Below are 21236 nucleotides of genomic sequence, written 5' to 3' on the forward strand. Positions count from 1 at the left end.
TGAGAACTGTTCCGTCAGATTTCTTTAATATATAAGCACGAGGTTGATAGCCTCTCTTAAATTCGCTGATCCCCTTATACATGTCCCGAATATTTTTATTTTTACTATTATCTTCAAGTTCCTTAATTTTAGCTTTCAAAAAATCCCGTTTCTTTGTTCTAAAAGTTTTGGAAGTTTCCCGCCTGATATCTGCGAAATTTTGTGTAGTTGTTTCATTCGGATTTTGTAGCCACCGTAATTTTGCCTGTTTTCTCTTCTCTACTAGTTTAATGCATTCTTGGTCGAACCATGGTTTGTTCCTACGTATTTCTGCGTGTCCCAATTTTTCTATTGCTGAACTTTTAATGCTATCTCTAATTTCAATCCAAGTATCCTCAACACTAGTGCACTCCGAGTCTTCTAAAACCGAGAATCTATTCGAAACTTCAATCTGGTATTCCTCTCTTACCTTGCTCTCTTCTAATTTCTTTAAATTAAATCTCTCCGTTTTCGGACATTGAGGATTACATTTATTCAACGATAATCTCTCCCGTATTATCGCTGCTACCAGGTAGTGATCAGTGTCACAATCAGCCCCTCTAAACGACCGGACGTCAATTATGCTAGATTGTCTTCTTCTATCTACTAAAACGTGATCAATTTGATTATGTGTTTTTCCGTCTGGTGATGTCCAAGTGTATTTATGAACGTCGCGATGTGGGAATTTTGTACTCTTCACGATTAGGTTTTTGGATATTGCAAAGTTCACGAGTCTAACACCGTTGTCATTACTTTCCTTATGCAAACTTTCGTTCCCTATAATCGGTTTGAAAATATCCTCTCGTCCTACCTTCGCATTGAAATCCCCTAATAGAATCTTCATATGGTATCGCGGGAGTTGGTCAAATATCCGTTCAACTTCTTCGTAAAAACTATCTTTTATATCGTCACCCTTATCTTCAGTTGGAGCATGTACATTTAAAACAATAATATCACACCACCGTCCCTTAAGAGTAATAAAAGAAAGTCTGTCAGTAACAAATTCAATCCGTTTAATTGCTGGTAATATTCGTTTGTGAACGAAAAACCCTGTTCCTAACTGGTGATTTTTATTTCCTTCCCCGTAAAAGAACGTAAAATTTCCGGAATTCTCAGATCCATTTCCTTCCCACCTAACTTCCTGAACTCCTACTAAGTCCATCCTGTATTTCTCTAACTCACTAGTTACAGATTTTAACGCGCCTGCCCTATAAAGACTTCTAATATTCCATGTTCCAAATCTCATGTCCATTTTCTTTTGCTGATGTCGTGCCAAGTTATCAGTCCTTGTCCGAGGCTTTTGTGAATGTTTCTGAACAAGTACCTTTTTTTACAGGATGAGGGTGTTAGCCTTACCCAAACCCCCAAGCTGGAGGACCACTCCTAGTCGTCTGTCCGCGACTGCTTATTCAGTATATTCGCAGCTAACCTCTATATCTAGAGGCCTTCTCCTCGATCCGCAACCTGAGGACGCGCCATGCCGTGGTGACAGGAACCCACAGTATATACTATTGCCTCCATAAATTGACAACACCCCGTAACTATGATTGGAGAAAGCAGACAGTCCACTCAAGATCAAGTAACTTATCATTTGAAAAGTTGTATAAGCGTAACATTGGAGAGAAGAATAACAAAAATTTTCTTTACATTAATTTGCATATGTTGTTATTTTGTCCAGGGCAATGGTGTAATTTGGTGTATTAAGTTTTGGAAACAAGTCAAAAATATGGTATGATTGTAGTAACGTTTGGATATGTGTGGCCTACTCCTAGATCATAGATGGAGAAGTGGTCATAGATGGAGAAGTGAGAGTGTAATCAGGTGGTGAAAACGTGCATAGGTTGTATTGGAATAAGATTATAAGGAGTGCTTCTTTACGTGAAAGGAAATATAAGGGTCTCGGCGGCCATCTTGAAAACTACCATGTTAAGATTTGCTCAAAGTTTTTAAAAGGTGAACCATAGAACGTACTACCATTTACTTATCACAAAATAATGCTCAACTTTTGTTCTTTTACTTCAATGATTTCTACTAATTAATCATAGCCTCGATTAAATAAAGTGAAACAGGGAATAATGACATTGATGTCTCTGTGAAAGTGTCTGCTATCAGAAAATAATATCGCAATCATCAAAAAAATGGCATCACGAAATCAGAATGAGCTTTGAGAAAAATAAAATTCTAAAATAACTTTGATCCACTTCTTTTCTTTTAAAGGTTAGCAACCAAGAAAGATTCAGGAATATTTACATATTTGAAAATAGTTATTCAATTTACAAGCAATTTTACTCAAAAGTAATTTTGTACACATAAATTTATATGTGCTAATACAAACAGGTGTACTTATCTGGAATCAAATTGAGAAAACTTTTGCCGTTTATAAACAAAACTTTTCTTTTGAAACGGTATTTGGCCTCGCTACTGAAAACGAGTAATTATTTTAAGAGTTAAGTTTTTTTAATGGTATATGTGTACAACGTATAACTATTAATAAACTTACTGTAATGACGGTTAGAATGTTTTAAAAATGTTTGTCTTGACATGTCTATTAAATTCACCATATTTCCATTCATTTCGCACACCATTCTAAGGCTGACATTTTTTGTCATAATAAAATTAATATGATCACGTTTTTGTCACGTTTTAATTAACGAGTGACAATTCTTTAGTAGGGTGAATCAATGTTAGGATGTGGGTAAGATGAAGCCACACGCAAGCACACAAATAATTCACGAATATGAGGAATGTATATTTCTTCAAGTGGAACATGAGTTGTTGTACTTCCGGAAAGTAATTTATTTAAACTTCCTCGTAATGAAAAACACATTGCAAAGAAGGTTATGTGAACACATGCGCAAAATTAATGATAATAATCCACAGGAGAAAATTTATTCAAGACATTTTCAACAATATTACATTAACTAAAGTTCCTAGGTAGTGATTAATTATAAATGTTTTGCGTGGTAAATATATGAATTATGACAGAGATTTGAGCTAAAATACTTATAAAAAATTGAAACCTCATGGTTGCCTAGGTCAAGAGAAGAAATCCACTTACTTTGGTTTGCAGTAACAGTTTCAGAAAACGACTAACGTTGCGTTGATTTATTGAATAGTTAAAGTTTAATGAGGACATCAGTAGCGTGGATATTAGCGTGCCTTAGCTCATGCTAAGGCCAATGGTAGATACAAGATTAAAAATTCGTAATATGACCTATAAAAATGTAAATCAACTATAAGATCTACAAATTAAGAAATCCTCCCCCCCAAAAAAAAACAGAGGTCGGAAAAAGGGCGAAGCAATAAATAAGAAAATATGGAATATATAACAAAAAAACCTTTAAAATGAACAATAAGAGAAGCTCATAAGGCAGAAGAAAAAATAAAATCCTCAGATCACGTTAAGAGTCTTCATTCAGGCGAAATTAAAGTATCGCTAATTTTACAGTAATTATGTGATATCTTCAAATAGATAAAAGATAATCGAAATGTGGAACAAGAGCGCCCTAGACAAAATTATTTTACATGAGAAACCGTTATCACGACTCACTTATCTGCTTCCGATTTCGAGCCATTTTGAAAATCGGCATTTATTTTCGTGTTTCTAAACAGCTGAAAACGGAAAGCCGCTAGGTGACTTGTGATAACGGTACCTCACGCAAAATAATATTGTCTAGGGCGCTCTTGTTCCATATTTCAATTATCTTTTATCTATTTGAAGATATCACATAATTACTGTAAAATTAGCGGTATTTTAATTTCGCCGGGATGAAGACTTAAACATTCAAGTCATAGGAATAAAGATTAGTATACGGTCACTGAAGATGGCATTATATCCTAAAGCCTGGTTTAGATCTTTAGGTAGTTCTAAACGTTCTTTGAGCTCTGTGTATTCTGGAAATTCATTCTATTGGAATATGTCAAATTAAAATTGATGGAATGAGAATGTGTGAGGAAACGTGAGTACTCCCAGAAAACCCACGGACATGATGTTGTGCTTCATAAACATACTTGATCCGGGATCGAACCAAGAATACTACGCGCCAGAGGTAAGTTATTACACAAGACATGACTCTTCGGGTTATTATAGCCTTCAGAATTTGTCTTCAAATGTGTATTGATAACAATAGACAACATTTAGCAGACGTAGTTTTCAACATAATGTTCAATAATAATAATATTAGTAATAATAATAATAATAATAATAATAATAATAATAATAATAATTATTATTATTATTATTATTATTATTATTATTATTATTATTATTATTATTATTATTATTATTACAAACTGTGACCTTCAGAAATGGCCTTCAAATTGTGTTGTCAATTGTGTTATTTCAAATCGGAACATATTAATTACAAACTGTTTTCAATGTCATTTATGAATATTATTAATTCAAATAATAATAATTCAAATTTATTATTTTTGAATAAACAACTTCCTATCTGTGAAGTTTTTTTTTTATTAACCTTTAAAAGTGAGAGGTTTTATTGGGTAACCCTGTACTTCGATCTATGCTGAACAGAGGTATATTTCATATTTTCATCAATATTAACACTGGCACATATATAACAGAGGTATAATAATAATTAAAAATGAAATGTTCGTGTTATTAATCATAACACGAAAAATGTTTTTCAATGTTCTATCTGAATACTTTCGTGAGAAACAGGAAATATATTATACAAGTAAACACAGGTAATAAATGATCAACACAATTAGATATATTACAATACAAAACTAAATCCTGAATTCGTGTATAAACTATTTTCTTGAGAATCTCATAATTAGAGATGTGAAACAAATAAACGTGACTGAACGTCCGAGAAGGTACTTCACTCTTTATTTAGCATCCAAAGTGCTCAGATAAATAACTTCCCTTTCTATTAAGAATTGACAAGAAAATGGAACGAAATGCACGATGTGAAAAAATTGCATTTGTTATGTAACGAAACGAAATAAAACGAAAATGACTACATTTATAATTGTAAATCATGTAGTTTCTTATGGTTAGGGTTTGCAAATGTATTTATGTATTTATTGTAACAATTATGAAGTAATATTGGTGGTAATTGAGACCTAAAATTAGAAAAAAAAGGATTTGTCATTTTAGAGAGCTAAGGGAACTGCTCCAATATTGTAGTCACATACTTTCCACACATTTTCCATTTTCATCTGTACGAGCGGTGGATCCAGGACAGACTTCTGGGGGAAGCGATGGGTTTTAATACTGCTACTTACTTTTTAAGAGCTTAAAACTCTGGGATGGGTTTTATTTATATATAAAGTAAGAAAGTTTCCTCTTCTGGGGGTGGGGGGCGATCGGCCCGATGCCTCTCCTGGATCCGCCCCTGGACTGTACCAGAGCGCACCCACAGGGGAGGAGTCCACCGGGTCCGGGACCGCTCACAAAACTTTCTAACTCAACATATATTTGTACACGTTCTTAATAAAAATATGCCTATACCCCTACTTGTTTAAGAAGGAAATGATTGATGTAGCATAAACGTTTGATTTTACACTCAATCTATACTCTTTCTGTTATAAAAAAAAAACAATCTAGGTCTATCCTTTTTATTCTGAAAATACAGATGCAAATATTTTACAATTACTTATCGGGTACAGAACAATACCCGTTGAATACTACATAAACGTAGTGGCTTGTAGTATTGGATCACCATCCCAAAGCTTCGACTCCCCTCCCCCCTAAAAAAAATGGGTGCGTACGTGGACTGTACGAGTGACAAAAGAAAAGTTTGACAACAATTTCCAACTGTGGAGTAAGGTTTTAGACAGACTAGGGCATTTTCCTTTATGCTCTACCTCGTATTAATAATTACGGTGAGAGCAAGGAAGGTGTATCCTTATCCCTATAAACTAATTCTTGAAAATGAATCTGGCTACAATCAGCTATTTTTAAATCGTAATAAATTCAGTGACATCAAAAGTAATTATACGTAGATGTTATTGACACTTTGGATATTTTCTTAGGAAAAGAGAATTATTCAGTATTCTGTTTACAAAAACTAATTCTTTGGGATTCCTCACTTGCACAATTGTTCACACTAGTTTGATGCTCGCTGTGTGTTTTTGTGGTGCAATTCATTTCTTTCCCCAGTAGTGACTTTTCTGTGATAAATTAGAATTTAACAAATCTGAAAAACGTACCTAATCTTAAAATGTCATGAATTTTCCAAGAGCATAACAATAATAGTAGTAAAAATGTCTCACTGTGTAAGGAAAACGATACATTCCTACGGCATACATAATACGGGTTACTCCACTCGGGAGTGTTAAGCATACAAAAATTCCACATATAAGGGTTAACTGTTCCAATTCCTTAAATATGACGACAACAAATTATATTGTCTTTTGTTTCTTACTTATTTAGGACTATCAAAGATTTCATCTAGAGTTGAGATGTCAAATAGTTTCGAAACGGGACGAAATATGAAAAGCCTAGTTGGATTGAAATTAATTTGCTGGACCGATGCTCTTGTATCTCTAATTGCAAGAGCTTTTTTCTGTTATGATTTGTCGTTCTTGATTACATAACAAAATTTCCTTCAAATTAATCCTATCTCTTCCTACACAATTGAATCAATTAGATTTGTCATGATGTGAACAAGATATAAGAGATAAGGAGTAAGTAGATTACTGAAAACCGTTTTAGGTTTGTTGTAACGAATTTTTGCACCCTTACTAGTTTAAGAAAAAATTACTCCAAAGCTGGTGTGCTCGATGTGCAAGCCATTTCTCTTAGATATTGCCCAGGGATCTTAGTTTCTACTGAAAGAGAATGCGTTGAAACAAAATTTGATCAAGTCCGTCCCATTATTCTTGACAAATTATTTAAAGACGTCGACTACGCAACAGAGAGTTTCAAGTAAATATCCATAAAATACATTGCATAACTTCTCATTTCACGTGCCATTCGCTAAAGTAGGGCACCGTTGATTTTTCCTTGCCCTGACCAGTGAAGCCATATCTAGCATCTTGGTGCTAGAGCTAGCATAATCCACATGCATTTAGCATCTAGCATCTTGACTTTAGAATCCTGACCAAATCTAGCATAATTTCATTCTTTTCTCTGGTGAACAGAAAAAGAACGAAAATTTAGATGGTTCTAGGACCGTCGGGAATTATTCTTTTTAGTTGAAGCGATGCTTGGAGCCAGGGGTGCCCATCCCCCCAAAGCTGATGGCGCACTCCCCCCAATAATATCTTCCCTCCTCAAAACTCAAGTCCTCTCAAAACAATTGCCCAGTGTAGCAGTAGTTTTTATAGTACTAGTAATTGTTATTTTTGTTGTTGTTTTTATTTCCTGTAGTAGTATTATAGAATGCTTGTAGTAGTAGTAGTAGGGGCAGTAGTAATTATAAAAATGGCATTACTTTTATTAGTAGTCTTGGTAGTGTACAATACTAAATATGTTCTATAAGGATATTGAAGGGTATAAAAACTTCTACACACTGTGTATGGAACAGGTATTCTTTTTTTTACAATTAGTAGTATTATTTTTTTTCTTTGCAAAATATTGGTATAATTCCCTTGTACATGAAAAGTAAGACGCAAGTTTCAAGTTATTAGTTTGATACCAAAAGAAAATGTTATCCTCGAAATTAGCCTACAAAAAGAAGTGATATCCAACAAAAAACATTCCTGTAAAAGAGCCAAGTACGAGTGGCCTTAAAAAGAATTGAAATCACAAAAATAGGCGCCAAGTTCTGGTAGACAACAGTTACAAATATTCACTGGCTCACTTCAAACTTAGATTTGAAACTTGGCTGTTGTCTGTATGGTTACCACTAGCTCACAATTATGTCAAACTACTTTATAGTTTTCAACAGACAACATAGGCAAGTTTCAAATCTAAATTTGAAAGTGATTCCTTGAGTGTTTGTAACTGTTGTTCACCAGAACTTGGCGCTCATTTTTGTGATTTCTCTTCTTTTTAATTAAGTGGAAAATGTAATCGCACAAACAGAAAACTATACAAAATATTATCATTAATTCATTTATTATACATCATGTAGCAATTGAACAGCATTACTTATTAAGTGTCGTACATAGTATAAATAAGAAATAAATAAATGCTCCCAGCAGAAAATGGGTAAATTACCTACAGAAAGCGATAAACCGACCAGCCCATCCTTTCATATAGCAACTTGCGCGGTACTTCATTCATAGAGTTTCTAAGGAGGGGGTAGGGGGATTCATTCTCGAGATTAAAAAAAAAAAAAAACGCATCGTGTTCCAATGTTATTCTGACGACAGCAAAATTACTTATTCGACATTAGAGTAAAATTCTTCCCCATTTTTTTATCCCCCAATTTTTTTCTCGATGGCACAACTTGCGCCATTCATCCCTCCTGTGGGCGACCCTTCTCTCTTAAAACGAATCAACCTTTCCTTTCATACGGCTACTTGCGCGGTACTTCATTCATCGAGTATCGAAGCAGGGGGTACGGGGGTTCACCCCGGAAAATTTTTGAAAATTAGCTTCAAGATCGTGTTTTAATGCTATTCCGACAGTAAAATTGCTAGTTCGAAAGTAGAGTAAAATCCCCCCCAAAATTTTTCTCAATGGCGCAGCTTGTGCCATACATCCCCCTTGTGGGCGGCCCTGGTTGGAGCAATAAAACCAGTCAGTATTTCTGCGATTGTAGTTTTTTGTTGAATTCAGAGCAAACGCAAATGTTCAAAAATAGCAAACGTGATTCTACAAAACATATTTACTTACCTATAGTTTTATTACTGTCAACTGACACCTGAATGTGTGGTTATCTGGAATGTTTCTGTCCCTTTCAATTTACAACTTGAAATTTGAGCGTCTGGGGACAGCTAGTAATACATTAAAAGAAATGCTTCAGGGCTGTGTCGGAAGCGGCATGTTGTGTATATATTTCTTAAAATGTTATCCATTCATAAAATATAAATTCGACCATCTTCCCCTATAACGTGCCATTTACCATCATTCCTGACAGCGTCATATTAGCTTTGTACATGAATACAGTTAATACACTTCATTAAAATAATGAAGATAAATAGGGGCGGATCTTTAAAATTAGTTAGGAAATATAATTTGAAAATCTGGCATAACTTACAAAAATCTAGCATAATTCAGACCCGTGTTTGGCATCATCGCGAGTCCCGAGTGTGGCAACCCTGGCCCTGATGAATGACAACACGAGATGTGTCGATGCTGAATAGGGACGGAATATCATGGCACAATAGTGGCTCCAAATAACTTGCATTGATTTTATTTTTTATCCACTCTACGTAACGTAAATTTGTCATTATAGCTCCCTTTTAATCCCAGTGCGACAGGTACAACCGTGCTTCGTCCAGAATTACTACCAACTTACACATGTCCCGAGCAAGATTATGTTCGTTCAGCTTTCAACTATTCGACATTCTCTCCATTTATGTGAAGCACGGAGCATATTAAGTCGAGACTTCTGCTTCTTTACAAATATAAACTTGAATATTTATGTGATTTATTGTAATTTGTTGTATTATCCTTGCTATAATTATTTGAGATGCTGGATTCTCATGTCACACCAAGAAACGCATTTTTTTGCATGACATCGAAGGATCACCTAGGTCTCCGATCATAATTATGCTACTGATTATTGGAGAGTCCTACAATCATAGTAGTGCTGCTTTGTTGCGATTTTACATGGGCGTTTTACCATTCTCTTTGACACACAGGAATCTTCTGTCATAAAATTTTACTTGTTTGGCAATAATTACAGAGCAAGTGAATATGAAGGACTCAATTTAAGCAATGAAATCTGTAAAATCTAATAAGTACCGTATTTACGCGTGTATGCCGCGCCCCCGTGTAAGCCGCGCACCCCCAATTTCTGGAACGTTAAAATTGAAAAAACCTGTGTAAGCAGCGCATATCAATTTTCTCAGAAAAACGGTACAATGTATCATTAATCATTAATCATTAAAATCGTTATACACAGAGACAATCCAACAATACTGTGATTATTAACAGAAATCACTCTCGTGTCTAGCTTTCTTCGTTGCCGTCGTCTCCCGAGGAGCTGAGCACGTACCACCATCGGACTGAAGAAAGTCTTCGCTCCCATCTCTGGCATTGGAAATGCAGCATTTTTTAAAGCTGCGGACGACAAGATCCTCTGGAATTGAATTCCATGCTTCAATAATCCATTCGCACAAAAGGCGAAGTGCAGGTTTCTTAATTCGGCCAGTTGGCGTTGTTTCGTGTACTGCAGTCACCATCCATTCAGTGTACAGTTGCCGCAAGTGGTTCTTGAAAGGCCGGTTGATGCAAAGAGGAAAGATGAGCTCTAACTTGTCGTTTTATATTAAAACTTTTCTACTCTTGTAAAATTACTCACAATATTCCAGTATTAGGTTAATAAAAATTCCCCGTGATTTTAAATGCTTGGTAGCTCAGTCAATTCTACATTTCCTCGTGTATGCCGCGCACCCTGTTTTTTGACTTCGTTTTTGTACAGAAAAGGTGCGCGGCATACATGGATAAATACGATATATGTTATTCTGAGCACGTGCTTCGGAAGATTAACTTTCAAAATTTAGTTTCCACTTTCTACGGCTAAGAGTTAGCGGCGAGCAGTTAAGGAAAATGATTTTAACTGGAGAATAGAGATCTTTCTATGTGCTTGATGATCATGTAAATAAGTCTGTGATTAGTGTACAATGGCATTTCAGTACCAAATATCGGAGAGACCCACTTACGCGGAAGGCAATTTATTAGTCCATCAACATTGGATGACCTCCATGCCCTCATAACACCAGCCATTGACCACAACATGCTACAAAACTTTTGGCAGGAGATAGACTATGAGCTTGATGTGTGCCGTGTTACACTAGGTACTCACATAGAATACTTGTGATATGTTTGAAGAAAACTTTGATAGTTTATTTTTCATAGTCCATATCTCATAATAACATATGCACATTAGATTTCGCAGAAAAAAAAATCTAAAATCGGGTCTATCATTTTAACTTGTCGTATATAATTAATAATGGAAAGGGATAAAAATGTAGTTCTTTCAAAAGGTAATTTTCGGCGACACATGACTATTCGTACACACAACAGTCATCCTCCCTGCAAGTCAGCACACAACACTTTTCAATTATTTGCAACAACTTCTCTGGCGTGTTGTTTACGCATGCTAACGATCGAGTAAGTTACCATATACCTGAGATGACCTTTTGTATATAATCAGTAAGAAATTGTATCAATTATGGTTTATGTACATTTTTTAAAAAAAATTAATATCAGACGAGCCTGAATTTGACTTAAACCAAAGACTGAAAATCTTGATGTTTCTTGCTAACATTAAAAATAATATACATTAAATTTATTAAGGGAAATAAAACAAAGTGGAACGAAGGAAATTTTTATGCATTTTTCTGGGTAATATATTGTGATTTTTATTTTTTTCCCTGTGACACAAGGAAGTACTTAAGGTGCATAAAATGAAGATAAAATTCAAATAAATGCTCACCAGCGAAGCCTATATAATTAATAATGACTAAAACAATTATAAATTTTAATCAGATTCAAATGCACGGTACTTGTACAATGAAAATGTATTTGTGAAGATATGGTGATATACGTGACACATACCAAGCTGCAAACTGGAAATATAATTTATTTGCATGTTTTACCTGGATGCACATTATTGCATCACTTGATGAGTTACTTGTGTGAAAAATGCATTTCGTTTTATAACAGTATCTGTGATGAAGCTAAGTTTCGATTACTAAACTTCTCGTGAACTTTCACAGAAGAAAAAAAAAATGTTCAATAGGCAACATATAAATGAGGGCAAGGATCTTAATGGTATAGCGACTTTCGTGAAAGGATCTTCCAGTATGTTGAGTCTCTAGGTCATATGAGCTTTTGCAGATAAAATCGTATCCGTGGATTTTCTTCGAGATTTCCAATCTATTCCCAGTACTTACATTCTCTATACTGTTTCATTGACATTGTTTTATAGTTATCATAGATCTTTGTCTACAGAGCAAAATCGTAAAACATTAAACTAAAGAGTAGCTTATACTTAGTTTGCCCTAGTATTAAGGAGGAAATAATAAAAGCCGTTTAGATTAAGGGCGTTATTACTTTATTTTCTAGTCCATTCATAAATTTATATTCTCATTTCTTTTGAAATTAATATTAGTATTTATGCAGAGTGGTTTTGAAGTATGCTTAGCGCCATACTAAGAATTTGACTAACGCATGGTTATCAGAAGTACATTTAGAATCTCTGATTAGCACGTAGTAGTTGACTAAGTTAATCACATGTTACTAATTAATTTAAAGTAGAGGGTACCCTGGTTTAGCCACAGTAAATATACGAGAATACAAAGGCAATTAATTACCTTTCTTTCTTTCCTTCTTTCCTTTCACCTCATCGGGTGAATTAACTTTGAAGTAACCAGTCCTCTACAGTAGCAGAATTATTTTTTAAAGTGAACAGTGAGAAATGAGCAGAAAATTCCCAGTTTTCTGAGGGATACATGCAACTGATCAACAAATCATCTTCTCTTATAATTAAAACATATTCGTTAGTAATAATAGGCTTCTACTTATTCCTACCATAAGTACATCTCTCAGAGACTAATAAGTTACTTACAATCCGATTTCGTAACTACTTATAACACATTTCGAATTTCGTATTTCATTTTACCTATTTTCGTTTTTACAGACTACACATGCGAACGTCTAGATTTCCGTAGCTGCCGTATTTATTTTTCTCACTAGATGTATTGGGGTTATATAAGTTAATCATACCCAAATCACCTTATTAGTTGAACTCCAAACAGACTCTGAATACCATTAAATACAGTACCAAAAAGTGCCCCTTTAGTATAGAACTAATACGACACTAACAAATCCCATGACTAACACTTGATTAACGAATTCTCTCTGAATGCCGCTAATTATTATTAATGATTTTATTTAACTAATATTCTTCTCCAAATCTATTAAAGAAGTCCTCTCTCTATGAAAATTAAATTCTTTGATATATAGTTTCCAAATAATATAATTTCCAAATGATGTAATTTACCTATCAAATGATAGAATTTATATATATCTTTTTTTTTAATTTATCTATCGAATTTATATACAGGATGTTAATGAAATGAGACCTATAAACTGTGGAAAATAATTTCTCACATCAAACTAAGGAAAAAGAAGCTTCTATAAATGTTACGCATGGGACGAGAAATTTCTCGTCTTGTCTCGAAAACGTGACAAGAGCCAAGACAATAAGTACGTTTTCAAGACAAGAATCCAGAAAAGACAAGAAAAATTTCTTCTTAAGTCTCGTGGGGAACACTAGTTTATTTAGGTCTTGAATCTCAAGCGCTGTTTTAGTGTTACACGATTAAATTGATAAAATGATTGTACATACAAAATGAAGAGCATTTATCAAAATTTAAAGCTACGAAAATCATCACCTAATATATTTCAATAACAAATACGGTTTAAATATTCTTAGGCTTATATTACACCCTTTAAGAGTCTCTCGTAACGCGGAGGGATTCTGTTAAATTCTAGATGAAATTAAGAATAGAAAAAAGTTAGGGCATAAATTATATACACAAATTTTAGAAAATGAGACGATGCGAGAAAAACTTTCCGAGAATCGAGACGAGACTAGAAAACCTTACTTCTCGGCTCATGGACAATACTAGTTCCTATGCTTCTGTTGGGAAAAGTACATAGTTCCAGAAATAGATCCGTACAAAAGAGTGTCAAAATACATCGTAACAGGCTCTATTTCGAACATAAGAAAAAACGGAGCTGGTTGGTCATAGCTTTCGACTTCCCTCCATTACATTGGTGTTCATTATTGTCAAGAGTCATGCTTTCAAGAGTCACTACTGTCAAGATTCATGCTTTCAAGAGTCACTACTGTCAAGATTCATGCTTTCAAGAGTCACTATTGTCAAGAGATATACACTTTAGACTCACCTTCAGTTCCGAGCATGCCTGGAATTCCCTTGTGAGGAATCTTTTCACACAGGGAAAAATACAGTATGTGGAATACGTAAAAACGAAGGTTACATGCATAAATCCTGTAGTTTTTGGACACCTATACGATTATATGTAAGTACTACTTATATAACATCTTGCAGCGAACGTAGACTATAACTGAAAACGTATGTTTTATAACACTGTTCGTATTGTGTGTCCCATCTACATGTACCGGTACTTTCCATATGACTGTATGTAGACGATAAGAATCTCATATACAGATGGATGTAATCAAGGGCGCCCAACGGGAGGGGGCAAGGTGGGGCGCTCGCCCCCCTAAGAGTAAATCGTACTTGGGAATATCGAAAGCCCAATAGAATTTTTACATTAGTTATAGCAAAATTTGAAACTATATTTGAAACCTCGGTAATATTGCCCCCCCCCTGGAAACCACATCATGGGCGCCCTTGGATGTAATAATATACAGCTGACTTATGTAACATACGTATATGGAAGACTGTTAGATTTCAGTCGTCCTGCAGCAGCATGATGTAACATCTAAGCGAAAATAAAGGCAATACGTATATAGCATTTGGATAATGTATGCTCCGTACATATTTCCGTAGTAAACATATGGCTTCCGTATATTTGCACAATATATTTCTGTCCAGATAACGGATTTTTCTCAGTGCACCCATTACATATTGGTGAAATATAAGTTTTTCGTTTGTATATGTATGACTTATCTTCAGTGTTCCTCCGCTCAATGTAACGCGTGTTTCGAAGTGTATGTCCAGTCTTTTAGATGGCCCAAGCTCCGATGGTATGCACTTTTCCTTACAGATGTATACGAACTTTTTTTTCTTATTTTGATGTGAACAATCACCTCTTACCATTTACATGTATAAAATCTGGTTCATTAATTCCCTATATAATACAAACACATTTTGACAAAACTTGCACCATTTAGCTAGACTTGATGAAGAAATCTGTAATATCGAAGTATTAAAAAAGTCTGTGAAGTTTTTTTCTTTTTAAGTAGAATACTTCTCCAAATAAATCAATGGACAACACGAAATGTCATGTACATCGAGACCGGAACACGAGTTCACCAAAGGTTTATATGGTGCTAGACCAAAGCTAAGCAGGATTTGGTAAATTTTATAAGAGGGGAAGGTAGGTAAAGCACATTCGGTTTATTATGTTTGAACAGTGTCTAGGTAAGAGTTTTTCAACTTTGGTGTAGCATATAATAGTATGAAGGGTTCATGTGATTTTTCTTAATGATTTTTAAACGGAAAAACTTGCGGTAAAACACACTCAGCACATTAAATACGTGATAGAGATTTCGATTTCTTTAATTTTGTGTGAGTATATATATAGGTTGTTTGAAAACAACATCGACTACGTTTGGGAGGTGATTCCTGACACCGTGATAAGACAAAAAGAGTTTGGGTATAAAACCTCGCGGACCAAAACCTCGCCTTGTCCAAACCTCGCGTCCCAAAATCTCGTCATACCAAAATCTCGCCTGGCTAAAATCTTGCGGTCATAATCTCAGGACACAGAATCTTGCCTCGCCTGGTCTAAACTACGCGGGATGTTATCTCGCCTGGGAAGAAATGTCGTCAGTATAAAACGTCGTCAGGATAATTTCTTCAATGTAGAATGCTCTATATATTTCTATATGTATATATTTTGTAATAACACATAATTGCATTAACATAATGAGAAGAAAAATTCTAACGCTTGCTTTGAAAATCTATCCCATATAAAAATGAAAATGAGTATTTTTCTGACATCATACCTCTTGAGCCACCCTATCGATCTCGATGAAATCTTCAACATGGATGAGGTTCGGGACTAGGATGTACTTTATAATTTTACTTTGACGGCGCAACGAAGGGGAGGGGGAGATATATATATAAAAAATAATAAAACTTAATAACTCTTGAATCACGAGACCAATCTCGATCTAATTTGTCACAAAGATCAGGTTGGAGCCTGGGATGTTTTCTTATAATTCCACTTTGACGAAAAGGAATAGACACATATAAATACATAAAACTGAAAGTGGCTGCGTTTGTGACTGAATGACTCTTGAACCACCCGACTGGTCTCGATCAAATTTTCAACATATATGCGGTTTTAGCCTGAGATTATTTTCATTTCACTTTGACGGTGACCTTAGTAAATTCTAACAAGATTGAATAATATTTATGAAAGGATCAAGAATTAGGATGAAGGAAACGATGGAATGAAGAAAGTTAGAGGAAATGGGAATACCCCGAGAAAGCCCATGCACACGTTATTTTGTATCTTCTTCTTCTTCTTCTTCTTCTTCTTCTTCTTATTATTATTATTATTATTATTATTATTATTATTATTATTATTATTATTATTATTATTATTATTATTATTATATGTAATATGGAATTGCATATTAAGAAACTCATTGGGTAAATTTTAAGGAAAGGTTTCATTCCGCAAGGTTTTGGCCAAACGAGATTTTGATCCGCGAGGTTTTGACCAGGCGAGATATTAGCCTACGAGGTTTTGCGTGGCAAGGTTTTGGCCACGTGAGATTTTGGGCGGAGAGGTTTTGGCCACGCGAGGTTTTTGGCCCGCGAGATTTTGGGCGGCGATGTTTCGGCCGCAAGGTTTTGTCCGTATCCCGACAAAATGTATAGACCAATCTGTGTGCAGAAATCGTCATTTCGGAGTTGTAGGCTGTCGGTGAAAAACATGAAAAAATGAACTGTATAGGTCCATAGCTTCATACTATGGGACCTACCGTAGTCGGATCAAAACTTCACTAAGAAACTAGTAGTATATATGGGCTATAAAAGTATTCAAGTTTCCCAATCCTGCGCCACTTCCGCAACAATTTTTATAGAAGTAGTTGGCGAGTACTTCAAATTATGTGCTTATAGCCAAACTCCCTCTATAAAAAACGTTGCATGAGTACCTTAGGAGTCTGGAACATGTATTTTTGGATAGCGCACGTACTAGTTCCTAAATAAAGTCTTGACCCGACTACGGTAGGTCCAATAGTTTTGGAGCTATGGACCTTTAAAGTTAATTTTTTTTAATGTTTTCGGCAGCCTATAACTTCAAAAGAAAGCATTTGTGCACCCAGGTTGGTCTATACTTTTAGTCTTATCTTGGTGTCAGAAATCACCTCAGAAACGTTGCCGGTGTTGTTTTGAAACACCCTGTATATAGGTTTCATTATTGTAGTGTAAGGTATAATATACCAAAGTGTCTTATATCAGGAGATGTGTGTGATGTGAGATCAGTTTAACTTGCTTTCAGCAGCGAGGCTATATGAGACGTGGACCTATAGCTTAAGGTGGGATCTTAACTCCCAGCATGTACACTAACCGCTTAGCCACGAGGGAGCTCTAATATCTCAAGAAAAATGAATGAATGGGCGTCATGAAAAATTAAGCGAACAGGGTGTGACCAAAGGGAAATGTTGAAGAGCACTGACCTACATTTTAAAATTTTTCACTGAAATTTGCTTTTAAAAGCAGAATATACATAAAAATAAATTACCGATTTTAATTACATGTTGTTCATTTTTTTTACTCCTTCTACATCAACATTTTCCCTCTTTAATTAACTAACAAGACATGTCTCAACAGAACAAACACTTTAAACATTTTTTTCCTAAATATATGTAATAACTTATTATTTTTACATGGAGTTTATGAAGGACAAAGCAAATATTCATATAGGCTGCCAATCACGCTGTGATTAAATCTGGAAAATTTTGACAGGTGCGTAGAACATTATTCAAGATAATCTTGAGCATAACAGATGCCCTTCTCCATCACATTAGAAGCACCGCCTGCTCAATAACTTATTCAATTTCGGTAAATTGCATTGATATGCAGAGCTTAAGGATGAGATAGACAAGTAACATAAAGCATTACAGTAAAGCCTGGCAACATGTTTCCAGGGCCTACACGTACACATTTAGCAAGACATTGCATGGTGTGATGTCAACATGATGTGGATGTTGTTGCACAACGCTTAAAATAGTGATCAAATTCCTTTGCTTTAAAGTTTATTTGTTAAAAATATTTGTGTTGCACTTTTTAACACATTATTTTATTGCAGGAATTCTCAACCTTTTTCATTAAAGGACCACCATATTTAATATACTGGATTGGTGAAAAATAACTGGGTATTTTTAATATTCTGTAAAAGCTATATTATTACGATTTTATGTTGAAAACAGTGCCATAACACAAAGTATTTATTAAGATTTCAGATTGGCTGCTTCACTTAGTTTAATCGTTGGTCAATATAAACAAACATAGCGGACTGTCTATGCGTTTATGAGCGAGCTCAGATCACTGTGGTTTATGAAATGTGGAAATCAATTAATTTAGTGCAGAGATGGTGGCGCACAGTGTATGGGGCGAATGGTACACTTTGTTTAGAGACTGTCACAGAGAGAATGCCAGAACTGAAACACAGAGTTCTTTTCTTACTTCTTAAAGACGTAACAAGATTTGGTCACCCTCCACATAACAGTCGGAGATAAATGTGGCAAAAGTTCAAGAAACGTTTACCCGCAACCCGAAAAAAGGAACACGCCAGAGAACTCTTGAAAGTAGATTATCAAGACATGCAATACGCGTGGTTTTGCATTGAGAAACTCACTTTTCGTCCATGGAAACCCTATTACGTATCAGAGTTGAAATTCGAGGACTGTGACCGAAGTATAGAATTCGAGGAATTGACGCTGGCTTGCCACAAAGATTGACCACAACTGTTTAACATATCTTATAGAGTAAAGAGGCAGTATTCCATGTTGGGAGTTTTGTCAATCTTCATAACTTCCGTTACTGGACATCACGTGATAATGATCCTGAAATGACTGTTGGGATAATGAAACTCATCCCAAAGTGACCATGTGGTGCGGAATGACGGCTACAAGACTCATTGACCCATATCTTCTGTATGATAAAATATAACCCGACTGCTACCTTTAGATGTTTCAACAATACATGCAGTCTACAGTATCGGAATGGAAAAACATTGAAGGCATGATGCACCAGTAATTGTTGGTAAGTGGTTGGATCAGAAGTTTCCTGGACGTTCGCTTGGACGGTGTGAACCTCACGAATAGCCAGCAAGAAACTCAGATCTCACTCCCTGTGATTTCTTCTTGCGGTGCTACACTAAGGAAATGTACAAATACAACCCTTGCAGAGTGAAGGAATTGGGTGCATGGATCAAAAAGGATATTCCTACTTCTAATTAGTTATCGATTCAACTGATAGGAATAATCTACTCTTTTATTATTCAATTTTTGGTAAGTGTTGATCTGTTATTTAATTAGTTCTGATTATTTGCTGATTATTCAGCAAAATACAAGTGCATTATACTGTTTAATTTCGTATGATATTCCGGTTTTCCAATTTGAAAATCTGGAAGTCCTGTATATACAGTCCTATGTGCGTAATATTTGGACACATTTATTCTAACTATATATTAATGTGTATTGTAGATTTCACAAACAAAATGTACATGTAATTGCACAAAATTAAGTCATCATGTTCTGGTTATTACTAAGATATTTCTGTATGAAATATGAACAAAAATTGTAGCTTTTTAGGAAAATTTCGACCTTAGAAAACTCACACCCGCCCCCCGAATAAATCATACTTCTCATTTTTTTTCATGGGATTAATATGAGCCATATTTCAGAAAATTGTCAAAAAAAGAAAATTTCATCCCCAAGAAATCCAATTATGGATTTCTTATGAGAATTAAACTACACAATATTAGGTATAATACTGAAAAATTTGTTTCTAAAATTTGACCAGTCATATATCATTAATTTTTTTTTTTTTTTTTTTTTTTGAAAACTTCCACCTACACTAAAGAACGCTTTGTAGACTTTTCCATGAAAAATGATTATGTAACATTATTAATGAAATATTCGTAAGTACATTTTTTGGTTGATAAGAGATTCCGTTTTCGTTTTCGACAATTTTCAACACGGAGTTTTCATGAGACTCAGGTGTATAGTTGAAAGTGAAATCTGAATCACCAGAAAAAGCACGGTGGCTCAGTGGTAGAGTGCTTGCCTCTGGTATATGGGGTCCCTGGTTCCATCCCTGGCCAAGTAAGTTTGGTTGGACGACCTTATGTCCGTGGGTTTTCTCGAGGCACTCCCGTTTCCTCCCATTTTCCCATTCTACCAATTCTTCCATTATCATTCTCTTGTCTAAATCATCGTTTCCCTTAGCATAAGGGCATAATAGTGGGATATTAAAGATTTAATTTCATTTCATTTCCAAATTACAATAATAAGTTGAAATTTCGTGGATTTCCCTGGAATCGAATCCGGGACCCCACGGAAAAGCCCTTGAGCTAATCATTAGACTAGTGAGGAGGCTATTAGTTGTATTTAAGAAATGTGTTCGAAAAAAAGAAACTCAGCCCAACCGTAAATTAACCATTTGTGTTTTTTTTATGAGAAATTACTTACATTACACTGTAGTGCTATTAAAGAAATATGAATGGATTTAAAAAAAAACATCTTACAAAAATTCTCTGTAAAAAAACTATTTTAAAGGTAAAAATTATAACTCATTTCGAAAAATGTATTTGCGAAAAATGAACTAAATTGCCTTAATAATTTTTTCAGAAGGTTCGTCGGAAAAAATTTTCAAAACTAAACTCGCCCTCCTGGACTTTTTCTAGAAGAAGAAAAAATATCGACTTACATCAAATTATGGAGTTGTTATTGAAACATTCATTAATTAGATTAAATATAAACAAAGTCGTTAGAGAAGTTTTCGAGACATTCACATTATTTTTCTGTTTTCACGCTTCATTGACCCATCCTCAGTTTTTGAAGTACAAAACAATTTTTTAAAAAGGGGCGTTTTTTCTAAATTAAAGTAAAGTTTAAAATTAGGTCGGGATGTGCTAAATTGCATAACCGCTAGCTCAGTGACCACGGTTTCTGTATAACTTCTGTTGGCGTTTGGCATCTAGGTTTGTCAGATATTATCTAACAAGACATCAATGAGAATTTTAATACAAATACTTATTCCGAAACAAACTAAAGGGAAGCCGGGCCCTTGGGCACCACCGAAATCGGCGCTCATGGTGTAAGTCAGCGTTTCTTAACTTTTTTTTTCCCCTTTGAGCACGCCAAAGTACGTTTCAAACTTTTGCGACACTCTTG

The 21236-nt window shown here is 34.9% G+C and overlaps 1 protein-coding gene across 1 annotated transcript in view; it reads right to left on the reverse strand.

Annotated features, from left to right (window-relative positions):
- LOC145668070 (uncharacterized) overlaps window positions 1-21236 on the reverse strand; it is a 34521-nt gene that overhangs the window by 11996 nt on the left and 1289 nt on the right. The gene's annotated exons all lie outside the window — the stretch shown is intronic.

The sequence above is a fragment of the Thermobia domestica genome, chromosome 1, assembly GCF_964235325.1.
Source record: "Thermobia domestica chromosome 1, izTheDome1.hap1.1, whole genome shotgun sequence".
Taxonomy (NCBI): domain Eukaryota; kingdom Metazoa; phylum Arthropoda; class Insecta; order Zygentoma; family Lepismatidae; genus Thermobia; species Thermobia domestica.